This window comes from Salvia splendens, chromosome 9 (genome assembly GCF_004379255.2).
Source record: "Salvia splendens isolate huo1 chromosome 9, SspV2, whole genome shotgun sequence".
Classification (NCBI taxonomy): domain Eukaryota; kingdom Viridiplantae; phylum Streptophyta; class Magnoliopsida; order Lamiales; family Lamiaceae; genus Salvia; species Salvia splendens.
In genome coordinates, this window is record NC_056040.1 from 27764821 (window position 1) to 27780857 (window position 16037).

Here is a 16037-nt window from a genome sequence, read left to right on the forward strand (position 1 = left end):
TAGTAAGAACAATTGAAGATAGGATGCATGTCAACTTTGATGCCTTTTTCCCTTAATAAGCTGAATGCGGTCTGAATGAAGTAAGGACGATAGAAGATGCCTTAGATAACCTAGTTGTGAAGCCCCACTTTAAGAGTGAGTTATAAGCCTATACATTGAGAGCTGACTTGTAAAAAAATGGGGGCTACCACTTGATGCTTAGGGAGTAGAGTATGAAGGAGAAAAAGAAAAAAAGGATTTTCTGGAGGTATAAGCTGGTCCAGGAAGATGAGGTATAAGCTGGACGAAGTCCAGGAAAAGGAGGTATAAGCTGGACGAAGTCCAGGGGAGAAATAAAATAAAAAAATCAGAGGTATAAGCTGGACGAAGTCCAGGGAAATAAAAGAAAAAGATATCTAAGGGTAGGAAGCAATAGTAACCTGACCCAGGAATTAAAAGGAAAAAGAAAGGAGGACTATAGGAGGGAGAAACTCTCATAACCTGATGCATCAGTGGTGTAACATTAACTTAAGAGTGATTCGATCCTAACATCCCTGGTGAGGATTGAGTGATCGAGTGAATCCAATAAGTGGGAAGTCAATAGGCTATCTGGACGAACTGACAGACCGACTAGGTAGAAGAAGGTGAAGGGGAGGATTTGGAGACTGTAGACGATCGGATTGACCTTAAACTTGTGGGGACGGCTACCTAAAATTGAAGCTGGTTCATGCCTATGTATTTTTCTTCGTGTTTTTCTTTAAGTGTTTGTTTTCTCTTTTTGAGTCTGTTTTATGTCTAGGTCTAGGAGTTTTTTTGTTTTTTTAGAGTTGGTCATAGGATAATCATGCATTGAAATTCGCCTTATTTTTTTTTCTTGTCTTTATACTTGAGGACAAGTATGGTTTAAGTGTGAGCAGTTTGATAAAGCTAATTTCATGCATAGATATAGGGGTGAAACTCATTCGTTTGCGGGGTCTAACACATGTTTTAAGCCAGGTATGTAGAAGGTTTTCGCCAGATCCATGAATAGAGAAGGACAATTGCATGGTCCAAGGAAACTGGCGAATAAGTGAGCAATTTGAAGAAAAATTACAAGAAGGAGGAAATCAAGGGGCTGAAGGGTAGAATGGAGATTTCTACGAAGGCTTCTAGAAGATTATGTACGCACCTATATAAAGAATAAAGCATGCAATCAGAGGGGACCTTCTCGGTGGAGGCCTGATGACCAGATTGTTGCTCTAGCTCATTCTTTTCTACATACTTTTGGGTTTTATCGGGAAATTGTAGGGGTCTGGGTTTTACTTTGCAAGTCCGTAGTTGGGCAACACCGTCCTCGCGGAGGACGAAGATATACTTTAATCGCTTTCATTTTACTTTATCATCGCGAATTTCACTGAGCTTCGCCGTTCGAAGCTCGGCACTATTTGCTGTTGAATTTCCGTCATTTATGCAATTTCTATTTTCTGTGTTTGAGCTGCTGTTGATTTCGATTATGGAAGTTTATCATTTTGAGTTTGTTGCGATCGCTGAGTTGGATGTCTGAATTTCATGTTGGTTGTTGAGTTTGAGTAAGATCGTTGGAATCTAGCGTTGACCGGAGCAGATTTGTTGAATATGAGACTATGGAGTTGAATCAGGTTGTTGTTGGGTTCGGATTGCTTGGATCCGGAGTAGGTTAAGCATCCGACGTTTGGATCTGAAACAGAGTGATCGAGATTTATGCCTAGCTTTTGTGTTTTCTTTTCATTTCGTCTAGTATATGTAGATCTGTTTAATTTCCGGCTGTTTGCAAGTTTTCGATGTCCGAATTTCTATATTCTGTTCGAATCTAGATACATGCTTTGTTTTCTTCATGTTCGTGTTTAATTCAGTTGATGAGATGCATGTTGCTGTTAGTAAAATCCTTAGTTAATTAGTTGCAGCTTTCCTTCCGTACTTGATATTTCTGGAAATTGGTCCCCACTTTTATTCATTTTCTGTTTAGTTGAATTAGAAAGTTGGTTGCTAAGTCTAGAAAGGTAGTTGGTTATTTCGTAGTCATGAGAATGTTCGATGTCAACATGATGTTTACAGTTTCCTAGGTCTAGTGTTTGATTTTGTGCCTAGGTCTAAAAGTAGTTAACCTCAACCCAATTTGTGTGGCAGCAGCCGCTTTTTAAACCAAGGTCTCTAGATGATTTCTTATGCGTCCATCTTCGTGGGATCGACACCTGCTTCTCTATACTTATCAATAGTATAACGGGTTGAGGGATCTTTGAAACACGAGCTTGTGTGTCCAACGACTGAGTCTTCTATATACCCTTGAGTTCCTAGACCTAGTGATCTAGTGGATTCATTGGACTTAGTAGCTCGACCTAGAACAGTAGATCACACCGTACACACTCTAGCTCCAAGTGGCTTTTCAAATGGCGCCGTTGCCGGGGATGGATGGCGTAATTTGTGATTGTGTTTAGAGGATTTTGGCGTACATAGTTTTAATTTCTCTTTTCTTTTTCTTTATTTTCAGTTTATGAGCAGATGCTCATAGTTTGGACACTGGGGTGACTCATCTGAGTAGAGGAACGAGCAGTTTATTTGGCAAGTCAAGGACACAGCATCTACAGTTACCACCAGATCAAGGTTATCAACGTGAGATCCATTTCCGTTCGGTTCAGAAAGTGAAGAGGATTGGAATTCGTCAGGAAGGAGAGTAGAATGTAATGACCGCCCTTTTGGCATCCGATAGACGACGATAAAGTCGAACAAATAAATTCTAATACCTAATTTTGGACTTCGAAATGGAAGTACTTGTTTTCTTTTCGTAAACGCATAGTGTTGTTAATTCTCAAAAGAAAGAAAATCTAAAGTGGTACACGAGCAAACTAAAACAAATTCACGTCTTTTTATTTCTCCAATTGAACAATACACACTCTTACAAGAAAAATACGAAGAACTTGATATTTCTAAAAGAATCTATTAGATATACTTAAACATTTGTGCCTACAAAAGGAAGGTATACACATGGGAAAGTCAAAGAGGGACTCGCTCTCCCTTTGAGCCAGGTCACGCATCACGCCGAGACCGGAGCGACCTTTGGACCGAGAGATTTTAAACCACGAGATAGGCTATTGCCTCCAAAACCTACAATATGGAAACCTGAGTTAAAGGAAGACCAATAGGACAACAAGCAGATTAAGTTAAAAGGGAAAAACCTGCTGCATAACAAAAGGAAACAAATGGAAATGGAAAGCGAGACCTTTTCAGAGAGAGTAGGAGGGACTCACCCAAATGGGGCAGCCACAGTAGTGCAGCAACCTGCATCCCAGCCTTTGTCCAGCCGGCCTTTCCACCCCAGCGGCTGTAGGTACTCTGCAAGGCTGTATTTGACGAACTTGTACCCTCATTTTGCACCTGCCACTGCCGAGAATATCAACTACAAATTCATGCCATTCTTAAGCACCTGCCACAAGGAACAAACTCCATAAATAAACCGGAGTACTAAGCACCCGCAAGGTGCCGAAAGCAGTTAAAGTTGCAGCAAGATAAGAACAAAGATACAACAGCCCTATTAAGAGCACCAAGTACATCAAGACTTGTCTATAAAAACCCTTCACACTCATGGGATATTCCTCCCATTCAGCTTGACATTTCAGCAACATAACCGCTCAAAGTCTAGGAGTTGAGTGAGTGAAGGAGAGTGTCCAGCAAGAGTATTCTTTCACCGAGGCAGCCACATAGGAGGGAAACAACAAACAAGCGAAAGAGGCTGCGAGCCTAGGTCAGAGGGATTTTTCGCCAACCATTTCAAGAGGTAATTGAAAGATCTCAGGTTTGCGTAGGTGTCGCTCAAGCAAGGATCTATCCTACTGATCAGTATAAGAATCCCCGCTAGCCTAGAACCTGCTTTCAAAGAATCCTCAACCCTCTTCTACTGGGTAGTAAAGTGAAGGTAGGGGTCGAATCCCACAGAGATGGTGCGCTAAAACTATTGCGGAGATATTCTGGAGGGTTTAGTTAGCTACCACGCTCGGGTTGAGTCTCTACCTAGGCAAGAATTTAAAAGTAGTATCCTACTGACTAGAATGGGGGAGAAGTGTAGAGGTGCAGCTGTGTACGTGGAAATGGGTAATCATGGTGTAACAGAAAATATTTGAGAAGTACTGGGTTTCTATTTTGGGCCAAACGGAATATCCGAAGGTAGTGGGAATTGTGTGACTAGGCTGACAGATCTGCAGAGTACAAACTAAAAGTGAAGGACAAAAGGCAAAAAGCATCTAAAAAGTAAAAGTGGTCCCCAACTATTGACATGGACATCATCTTCTTCAACACACTTGATCAAAATTAAAAGACAACTCCAGATTCGCCACGTAAAACATAGAATAACAACTCACGAACACAGATCCATAAATAAAAATTCCAAATCTGAAATCAAACACCAACACTGTAACTTCGCATACCGGTCAACATGAAAATGAATCGAAACTAAAACTAGACTTTGCATGCAACGATTTACCTCACAATCAAACAGTTCCTGATTATACTAACTCAGAGAAAATTAAGACGAAAACAGCAACAACTGATCTAACACTTAAAACAACCAGAAACTCTAGATCTAAGCTAACTAGGCAAAAGGAAAAGAGATCAGCGAGGTAAACTGAACAGAAAACAATTTCATAGCATAAAACAAGTTCGGATCTGCAAACAAAGTAGTTCTAAGCCGTAAAAATCAAAAGCAACACAGGTCCATCGTGATGAAAAACAAGAAATTTAAACTACGAAAGCGAAATAAAAGTGTTTGCCACTCCGGGCGATGGAACTCCTAAACTATGATCTTGCTGGCTGGAACGAGGATGACTGGAACTCCGGGAGCTTCTGGAACTCAGCTAATCATGGTTGTGTTGAGGAATGAGAAACTGGATTGGGCTGAAGAACTAAACTACCGAGAGAAATCTACCTAAAAGTGATGATGGTGAAAATAGATATCCCCTTTTTCTCTCCAAGTGGGTTCCTTTTATAGGGAGGCTTACCCTTGATTTTAGGGTAAATCCTTATTGCAAGATGACTCCTTTGCCCTTAATTGTGTGTAATCAGCCTCTGCGATCCGTCTTCTCCATCTCGAACCGTTTTAGCATGTATACTGATCAGGATAGCAACATCCTGACACCCTTCACTTGAGTTATTCCGAAGCTTCCCTACTGGTTAGAACACTCAACCTGCAAGCTTAAGCAACTTGTTTTGCAGATAAAGTTCAAATATGCACATCATACTGACCAGTAACCAAGGCCTAGAAGTTCTCCAGTCACTAGGTAGTTGGCCAGGTCTGCATACCACGGCTCTTGCCCTACCTTTTCTTTTCCTTTTTCAGTATCGTACTGGCCAGTAAGCTTCATCACTTCTTCCCAGTCAATCTTCCTGGCCTCAAAATTTACCTCACATAAATGCTCTTTTGGAAACTTGTCGTACACTTCTTCGCTGTTTCCCTCTTGTACTATTCTACTCAAATGGTCTGCCACCTTGTTCTCGACTCCCTTCTTATCTTCCACGTCCCAATCGAATTCTTGTAATAAAAGGACCCATCGGATCAAGCGGGGTTTGGATTCCTTCTTGGCAATCAGATACTTAATCGCTGCATGGTCACTATAAACGATGACCTTGGATCCCAACAAGTATGGCCGGAACTTCTCGAAAGAATACACCACTGCCAGTATCTCTTTCTCAGTGGTATCATAATTCCGCTGGGCTTGATTCAGAGTCTTAGATGCATAAAAAATTACGTACCTCTTCCCATCGATCTTCTGCCCCAGTACGGCTCCCACTGCATAATCGCTGGCGTCGCACATCACTTCGAAACGATAGTCCCAGTCAGGAGCCCGTATGATAGGTGCGGATATCAGCTTTTCCTTGAGAAGGTTAAACGCAGCCTTGCATTGCTCATCAAAAACAAACTCTACTTCATGCTGAAGGAGTCGGGTAAGGGGTTGGGCAATCTTGGAGAAATCCTTGATAAATCTTCGATAAAATTCGGCGTGCCCCAGAAAACCCCTTATCCCCTTCTGATCAGTAGGGAACGGTAATTTGGATATAACATCCACCTTAGCTCGATCCACCTGGATTCCCCTCTCTGAAACCACGCGTCCCAGAACAATCCCTTCGGTGACCATAAAATGACACTTCTCAAAATTCAACACCAGACTTTTTGCTTGACACCTTTCTAGAACTATATCCAAATGATGAAGGCAAGAATCGAAAGAGTCTCCGTAGACCGTGAAGTCATCCATGAATATCTCTATGCAGTCTTCAATCAAATCGGAAAATATGCTCATCATACATCGTTGAAACGTACCTGGAGCGTTGCATAGACCGAAAGGCATGCGTCGGTATGCATAGGCTCCGAATGGGCAAGTGAAGGTGGTCTTATCCTGGTCTTCAGGATCCACGTAAATTTGGAAGTAACCGCTGTACCCATCCAGAAAATAGAAGTACTTCTTCCTAGCTAATCTCTCCAACATTTGGTCGATGAAAGGCAAGGGAAAATGGTCCTTCCTGGTCGCATTGTTCAGCTTACGGTAATCGATGCACATTCGCCAACCCGTGACTAGCCTCGTTGTTATTAGCTCATTCTTCTCATTCTTCACGACTTGGATCCCTGATTTCTTTGGAACCATGTGAATGGGGCTGACCCACTCGCTGTCCGGCACTGAATAGATAATCCCTAGCGACAACAACTTCAAGATTTCATTCAATATCTCTTCTCGCATGTTAGGGTTTACCTTCCTTTGAGCATCTCGATGTGCCTTTGCTCCTTCCTCCAACCTAATGTGGTGCATGCAGACGTCGGGGCTAATTCCAACTAAATCTGTGAGACTCCATCCAATCGCCTTCTTTTTCTTGCTCAGCACGGTCAGTAGCCTAGCCTCTTGTTCCTTCGTAAGGCTGCTGCTGATGATCACTGGATGTGAGTTCTCATCTCCGAGGAAGGCATACTTCAAATTCGATGGCAATTGCTTCAGCTCAACTTGGGGTGGAAGTGTGTCTTCGGGTAGAGGGTTTTTCTCAGCCTCTCCTCCTTTCTCTAATTCTCCCTCTGGAGATTCCTCTATACTGACTGGTAGCTGAGCCCCTGCGGCTCCAATGAACTCTGATTTCTGGCAGAAGTCCTTAATTGCTCCTTCTATCTCTTCATCAGTCAGCCCTTGGCTACTGATCAGATCACACCATGCAGCGGCTTCTACGTCAGCTTGTTCATAGACATCTAAAGCTTGGAGCTTTTCCTGCAATAGTTCGGTCTCAAGAAAATCTTGGACTAAGGGGCCAATCACATCAACATAGAATAAATTTTCAGAATCGATAGGCTTTTTCATGCCCTCATTAATATCAAAAGTAAACTTCTCCCCATGAAAATCAATGCAAATTGTTCCCTCAGCCATGTCTACTATCGTCTTGGCCGTTCTAAAAAATGGCCTACCTAACAATATTCCACTAGATTCCCTAGCCTCAGACTCACTCATTTTGATCACATAAAAGTCAGCAGGGTAGGTAAACTCATGAACTCTGACCAACACATTCTCTAAAACACCCTCATGACTTATGCATGACCTATCAGCCAGTTGGATCAACACCCTAGTACTCGACAATCTAACCCCCCTTCAATTGGTTATAGATCGACAAAGGCATGACATTAATAGAAGCTCCAAGATCACACATTGCATGCTCGACTTTCACATCTCCTATAGTTATAGGCAGGGTGAACATACCTGGATCGGCCCTCTTGGGCGGTAGCTTCTCCTGCACTATTGCTGACGCGATCCCTTCTACCATAATTTTTCCATCCTCCTGGGCTTTCCCGGCTATGAACTCCTTAATAAATTTCCCAAGTGGGGGTATCTTCACGGCTTGGAGGTATGGTATGGTAACATCCAGCTTCCCGAAAATTGACAAGTAATCCATTGGGTTTTCCTTCTTCCTCTTAGTTACGAAACGGTAAGGGAATGGTTTCTCCCACTTTCTCTCCTCTACCGGTCCCTCAGCAACCTTCTTGGGACCTTCCTTGGGCAGATTCTGGGTCTGAGTTTCCTTCGTTCTGGATTCTACCTCTTGATGGGGTTCCCTCCTGACTAGTACGTTCTCGGGTTCGCCTTTTCCACATGGTGTTTCTCCCAAGAAAAATGGGTCCTGCATCTGGGGTAGAGGTCTGTGTAGCTCTTCTTCTGAGACAACGTCCCCCAATAATGTTGCTCCACTTGGTTCTCCACTAGACTTCTTTGGCTGGGGTTCTTCATAGGTAGTACCGGATCGTAGTGTGACTTTGCTCACATTCGCCTTTTCAGGCACATGGACTGTGGACGGGAGTTTCCCTGAGTTTCCTTTCATTTCACCCATCGAACTGGCCAATTGGGCCAACTGCCTATTCATCATATCCATGTTCTCCTTATGCTCCTTCTGGGCACTCTGCATCCCTTGCACTACTTCATTATGGGATTGTAACTCACCCTTGATACCTTGCTACGATGCGAGCAATTCTCCCATCATGTCCTCCATAGTTCTCCTTGACCTGCTAGGATATTGGGATTGATTCGGCCCTTGGTGCTGGTTATACTGGGAATTTTGGTTGGGCTGGAAATTTTGGAAATTTTGCTGGTTCGGGTTAGGTGGGTATTGGTTATACTGGCCAGGAGGGTTGTACTGGTCAGTATGATATTGGTTCTTGTTCTGGTTTTGGAACTGGGTTGGGTTTTGCTGAGGTGGTGGTCCTTGGTTAGGTTGACTCTGATAATTTTGAAAGTTCCTCTGGTGGGGTGGTACATAAACAGGGTTTGGGTTTTGTGGGTGTTGGTTTTGAGGTTGTTGACTGTGGGGTTGTTGGTTCCTTCCTTACCAGTTGAACTGGTTGTTTGGATTTTCCGGGCCACGGTTGAAATTCTGGTTCGGGTGGGGGTTGTATTGGTTCTAACCTTGACCTTGGTTTTGATTTTGGCTCCCATCTCCCCATCGAAAATTCGGATGATCCCTCCATGGTGCATCCCGTTGTCTCCCTTGGATCCAATGTCCACTAGAATTGTAATACCCAGCAGCGTTGACTTGCTCCATATTCACGAAGTCATTGGGCTGATCATAGCTCGGCCCTTGGTTCCCTTGTTCTGCACCCTTGTAGTTTCCAGCTGGGGAAGTTGGTGGCGCATTTTTCTCGATTGCGCTCAAGAGCGTCTTCTTCAATTCGTCCATCTTCAAATCCATCTTCTGTTCTATCTTCTGCTCCTGGTCAGTAGACAAGGTGCTGGCAATCCTTTCTCTGCTGTAACCATCTCTGGAATTGTCATACTCCTTTTTTGTGCTCAACAGTTTCCCTAGGACCCTTTTAGCTTCGCTGACCCTTAGCTGCGTGAAGCTTCCTCCTGACGAGGAATTCGCTAGATCCTTGGTTGCTTTGTTCATCCCTTCATAAAAGACATGGTGTACTTCAATATCCGCCATGCGATGGTTGGGGCACGCATCCAAGAGGCTCATATATTTCGCCCAGTAATCACTCAAAGGCTCATCGTACCCTTGCTTCACATTAGTTATCTCTCTCTTCAGCGCACTTGTCTTCGACGATGGGAAAAACTCGCCTAAGAATGCTGACTTGAAATCGGCCCAACTCTCAATGGAGTTGGGTGGCAGACGCATGAACCAAGTGTTGGCTTCCCCTTTTAGAACAAACGGCAAAGCCTTCAATCTATAGTCATCCTCGGTCGCCCCTGCTAGCCTCCTTTGCGCCCTACAAATCTTACAAAACTCATGCAGGAACTCGTAAGGTCCTTCATAGCTCTTTCCGCAGTATGTACGCAGAATTGCGATAACATGGGGCTTCACATCACATGCAGTCTGCCCCGGGGTGACTACAATGGCTTGCGGTGGTTCTCCCTCGGTATGCGCATTCAGGGTACCGATCTCTGGATCATCATCTCCGTTGGCAGCCATCTCTCCTGGGTTGCCTTCCAACAGTGGTATCTCTTCTGGTATTAGTCCTTCTATGGTGTATTACTCCTCGTCACTACTCAAACCTAAGTCAGATAGAGCCGTCGACAAACCGGATCGAGTGGTTACGAATATAGATCCTCGCTGAAGTATCTTTGGCCTCCACTGGTCAGGAGCCGAGCTGCTTCTCATATACTGAAATAAAAAGAAAAGGAAAACGTGATGCACAATATATACGCCAAAGTATCACACACAATAGCTTCAAATAACTACATCCATCCCCGGCAACGGCGCCATTTGAAAGATCTCAGGTTTGCGTAGGTGTCGCTCAAGCAAGGATCTATCCTACTGATCAGTATAAGATCCCCGCTAGCCTAGAACCTGCTTTCAAAGAATCCTCAACCCTCTTCTACTGGGTAGTATAGTGAAGGTAGGGGTCGAATCCCACAGAGATGGTGCGCTAAAACTATTGCGGTGATATTCTGGAGGGTTTGGTTAGCTACCACGCTCGGGTTGAGTCTCTACCTAGGCAAGAATTTAAAAGTAGTATCCTACTGACTAGAATGGGGGAGAAGTGTAGAGGTGCAGCTGTGTACATGGAAATGGGTAATCATGGTGTAACTGAAAATATTCGAGAAGTACTGGGTTTCTATTTTGGGCAAAACGGAATATCCGAAGGAAGTGGGAATTGTGTGACTAGGCTGACAGATCTGTAGAGTACAAACTAAAAGTGAAGGACAAAAGGCAAAAAGCATCTAAAAAGTAAAAGTGGTCCCCAACTATTGACATGGACATCATCTTCTTCAACACACTTGATCAAAATTAAATGACAACTCCAGATTCGCCACATAAAACACAGAATAACAACTCACGAACACAGATCCACAAATAAAAATTTCAAATCTGAAATCAAACACCAACACTGTAACTCTGCATACCGGTCAACATGAAAACGAATCGAAACTCAAACTTGACTTTGCATGCAACGATTACCTCACAATCAAACAGTTCCCGATTATACTAACTCAGAGAAAATTACGACGAAAACAGCAACAACCGATTTAACACTTAAAACAACCAGAAACTCTAGATCTAAGCTAACTAGGCAGAAGGAAAAAAGATCAACGAGGTAAACTGAACAGAAAACAATTTCATAGCATAAAACAAGTTCGGATCTGCAAACAAAGTAGTTCTAAGCCATGAAAATCAAAAGCAACACAGGTCCATCGTGAAGAAAAATAAGAAATTTAAACTACGAAAGCGAAATAAAAGTGTTTGCCACTCCGGGCGATGGAACTCCTAAACTATGATCTTGCTGGCTGGAACGAGGATGACTGGAACTCCGGGAGCTTCTGGAACTCAGGTAATCATGGTTGTGTTGAGGAATGAGAAACTGGACTGAGCTGAAGAACTGAACTACCGAGAGAAATCTACCTAAAAGTGATGATGGTGAAAATAGATATCCCCTTTTTCTCTCCAAGTGGGTTCCTTTTATAGGGAGGCTTACCCTTGATTTTAGGGTAAATCCTTATTGCAAGATGACTCCTTTGCCCTTAATTGTGGGTAATCAGCCTCAGCTATCCGTCTTCTCCATCTCGAACCGTTTTAGCATGTATACTGATCAGGATAGCAACATCCTGACACCCTTTTCACTTGAGTTATTCCGAAGCTTCCCTACTGGTTAGAACACTCAACCTGCACGCTTAAGCAACTTGTTTTGCAGATAAAGTTCAAATATGCACATCATACTGACCAGTAACCAAGGCCTAGAATATGACTTATCAGTAATACACCTCCATGTCTCTACCAAGTTGATCTCATATCATCATATAGGGGCCCTAGAACTAGAAACAATAAACCACCGCCTTTACATCAAGATTACCATCTTAGGTAGTACTCACGGTATAAGAATGCTCAAATTTATACAAGTTCCATTTAAATGACCAAAACCCCAAACATGTTCCTATCAAATCTGAGAATGAATTGAACTTTAGATTCAAGTCACATACAAGTTGAGCATAATACTCTAACATCATAAAATAACTATTCAGCAAAAACGGCCTAAAATCGAACAAGACCCATTTAACTACTCCAAGTTAACCCCGGTGCCTAAGCAAGTAAGACGAGAGGGAAATGATGGAGACTTACCTCTAGCCGACGAAGGCGACAACGAGCCAGACGTCGACGGGCTAAGGCGGCGCTGAGTACCGAAAAGGGGGGGAATGACTTGGGTCGGCGTAGACCTAACGCCGTAAATCATTACCGAATGGACGATGCGGCTGCAGAGCCGGCAAAAGAGGACGACGCGGCGGAAGAGACTACCGCAGGCGACGCCTCAGCCCATCGTTGACTCTGCCGCGAGGCAATAGAGGAGCGTCGTCTTTCTGTCCCGAAGAGGAGAGGGCGAGAGATCGATGCACGTTCGGCATCGATTCGTCGGAGAAGGTGGGACGCCTCCATGAGATGCAACGATGATGGCTGCCTGGGGTGTCGACGGGTGGAAAGGGATAAGTAGGAGAGTTAGGGTTTGAGCTTGATTTTGGGCATTTTTGGGAATGGTAGGGAGAGAGAGACCGACGGACTTTGGGAGTATTTTGGGCCAGTGCAATTTTAATTGGGCCACTACAAATAAATTTCTTTTGGGCCATGAATTAAATTTAGTTTCGGGCCTGCTTTTAATTCATCGAGGCGCCGAATTATATGTTATTAGGCCGTAGTCTCTCTTATTTGGATTTGGCCGTGATAAATAAAGAAAAAAAGGTTAGTCACATTAACACCATGTCCAATAAATGATTAAATTGGACTTATATTAATTTTTATGTAAAGTAAGTATTTAAATCCAAGAGGATTTAAATTTGAAAATGGAATTATGATAATCATGAGCCACTAATTAAAACATCAAATTCGATTTATAGACCCTACTAATGTCTTGCCAAAATTAAATAATGGATAGCCGCTATTTAATTTCGCGGAAATAAGGTTAAGATGTTTAGAATTGAACCAGTGCACGAATAATCCGGCGAATGCCCAAATAATTAAATCCTTTGATTTAATTAATGATTAAAGATTTTATGGATTTAGGAAGAAAAGAAATAAAGATGATCACATGCTTAGGAATGCATACATGCTAGAAATAATTACTTAGGTAAAATTTAAGTATTATTTGTTTATAAAGGGGCGTTGTCGCAAGACAAGCAAGTCGAGGAACGCTCGTTTGAGAATTTAAGCAAACGAGGTGGGCTTTTATTTCAAAGTGTGATTTTATGTGCAAACGTGAATATATATTTTTTAATGAGTGTAATGCCACGTTTGTTTCATAATTACCTATTTGTTGGCTATGCCAAACATGTTAAATTGAATTCGGGTCCCAGTAGGGCCGCAAACCCTACTCGGACTAGTGTACACATATGGGACTGTGTGCTAGCTTTCGAGTTTGCCGGTGCAGTGACCGTCGTGGAATGTGGCTGAAAGAGCAGGTTTGTGTCAGGTGTCGCGTCAAGCTAAGGATATATCCTACTGATCAGGATGGAAGTCCCAGCTAAGCCTGAACCTGGTATCAATAATTCCTCAACCCACTTCTACTGACTAGTATAGTGGACGTAAGGGTCGAATCCCACAAAGATGAATGCGCTTTGGTAATTGTGGTGATATTCTGGAAGGGTTGGTTAGCTACCACGCTTTGGGTTTAGATTCTAACTAGACTGGAAATTAATGTAGTACTCTACTGACTAGGAGGTGCGAGAGATGATTGATAAGTAGCTGTGTATGTGGGAGTAGGGGACATTATGTTTCAGAAAATTATGTGGGAGGTACGGGGTTACTATAAAAGGCTAAACGGAATATCAGATAAAAAGTGGTAGTTAGGTGACTTGACTAACAGATCTGTAGGGTACCAGCAGAAAAGATAGAGAGAAATAAAGGACAAAAGCATAAAATAACTATAAAGCAAAAGTGGTCCCAAACTTAGATTTGGATGTTATCTTCTTTAACAAGAATTAGATCAGATCAACAAACCTAGAATTGTAGATAAGAAATGCAGATTAACAACTTCGAAAACACTGATGTAACAAATTAAACTCCAAATCAAAAGATTAAACTAACGAAATTGACATTACGCTTACTGGGTGACATGCAAGGTGGCAGAAGTCACGTATACTAGGCTTTCACACTTAACCATTTCAGATCTAGAATCTAACAGCAAAATAAACTCATGAACTCAGATCTATCAATTCGGAAATGAAAACATGCTTGCAACACCTTGAAATTACCGATGCAGTTAGATCTAAGCTATCTTGGCAGAAAGAAACAGAATCAAATAGAAACCGATGCACAGAAACAACTTCATAGCATAAAAACGTTCGGATCTTAACCACAGTACTTCAAAGTCAGAAAGTATTGAAAATCCAACAGATCCAACGTAAGAAAACAAAGTGTGATTAACTATGAAAGCAAGTAAATATTGTTTTGCCACTCCGGGCGATGAAACTGTTAACACTACGAAACACGCTGACTGAAACGAGAAGATGTGGAACTCCGGTGAACTGATGAGCTTCAGGTGACCATGGTTGTGGCGAGGAACGAGAATATGAAGGATAATGCTGAAGGATTGATCTACCGAAGAGAGATTTCTAACTAAGCGTACGAGCTGATGAACTAATTGATGATGATTCTCTCTCCAAGTGGCTTCCTTTTATAGGGAGGCCTCCCTTGATTTTTAGGGTAGACTCTCTTCATGAAATGACTCTTTTGCTTGCGGCTGATTTTCCGAGCTATCCTTCTTCTCCATCTTGAGCCTTTTTTGGCATGCATCCTGGTCAGTATTGCACCCTACTGACGACCTTTTCACCTGAATTATCTGAACATTCCCATATTGGCTAGAACACTTTCCCTGCACACTTTAGCAACTGGTTTGCAGATATATTCCAATTATGCACATTATACTGTCCAGTAACCAAGCCTAGAATACGACTTATCAAACTGCTCACACTTACCACATGTTTGTCCTCAAGCGTGAAGAACAAACAAAAAGCAATAAGTCGAATTCTAGCCTAGTTACACCCCTGACCGACTCTATCCTAACCTAGACTCTAAACTTGACACAAAGAAAAACACATAAACAACGACAAACACATATAAAAAACAAAAGAAAACACTTAAACACATTAAACGCATCAATCGGGCTATATTTTCAACTATCCCTCCCCTTGGGATCAGGTGCAATCCGGCCTTAAACAGCCTTGAACTTCCGCCGCCCCCCTTTTCCTTCCCAGTCAGTAAATCTGCTCGTCAAGATCACCCATACTCGCGGCCAAACACTGGATTTGCTCAGTCACTCATTCCTCACCGGGGATGTTAGGACCGTTTTCTCTCAATATGCTAAACCACGGATGCTTTGGACTCGGATTGCACGTGCAGCTCCTAAAGGGCTTAAGGCTTGTAATGGGGCTATTGGGTAGTAGTGTTTGGGGTGGATGTTCCTAAGGCTCTTAGGTTCAAAACTACTACTTATTTTGATTTGGGAGAACTGTGTGCATTTGAGCTTTCGGCTGATACTTCTTACAGCTGGACATTTTCTGATATTGGTCTCTAACTGGTCAGTAGCGTCTTGTGGCTTCACCACCCTTATTCCTTCTCAAAATTTTTTTGCGGTCAAGTGTGTCCAACCATTTTCTTCCCATTTTTCTCCTTTCTTTTTGTGGCTTCGCCACCCTTATTCCTTCTTATTTTTCTGAGCCTGGAATGACTTCCTGGTCATTTTCTCCTTGCCTCTCTATTTCTTCTAGTTGGTTTTCTTCTTGTATGTCCTGCTGGCCAGTTGCCTTATTCCCTTATGCCTTGCACACACACAGTTCCAGTGGCTAGTGGGTTATATCTGGGTATATATGGCTAGAAAATGGGTTCTAAGGGTGTTTTTTTTTTGTTTTTTTAGGGGGGGGGTTTCCTACTGCCTTCAGGTCTTGCTACACGCGGTCACCTTACCCTAGACATCATGTGGCAGCCACTATTTTCTTTTCTGAATGAGTGGAAAGTGGTTCCACTTTAGGCTTTTAACTCACATTTTAAGAGGGCTTTTGTGTTTGGCTCTAAGGATGGGCTTTTCTTTCATACTCGCATCATTTATACCG

The 16037-nt window shown here is 42.7% G+C and overlaps 1 long non-coding RNA gene across 1 annotated transcript; it reads right to left on the minus strand.

The window, feature by feature from the left end:
- Positions 1 to 2757: 2757 nt before the first annotated feature.
- On the minus strand, positions 2758 to 5283 carry LOC121747705. Its single transcript, XR_006039312.1, has 2 exons — positions 3243 to 5283; positions 2758 to 3099 (listed from the first exon to the last, which is right to left on the minus strand). It is a non-coding gene; the product is annotated as an uncharacterized LOC121747705 (long non-coding RNA).
- Between the last annotated feature and the right edge of the window lie 10754 nt (positions 5284 to 16037).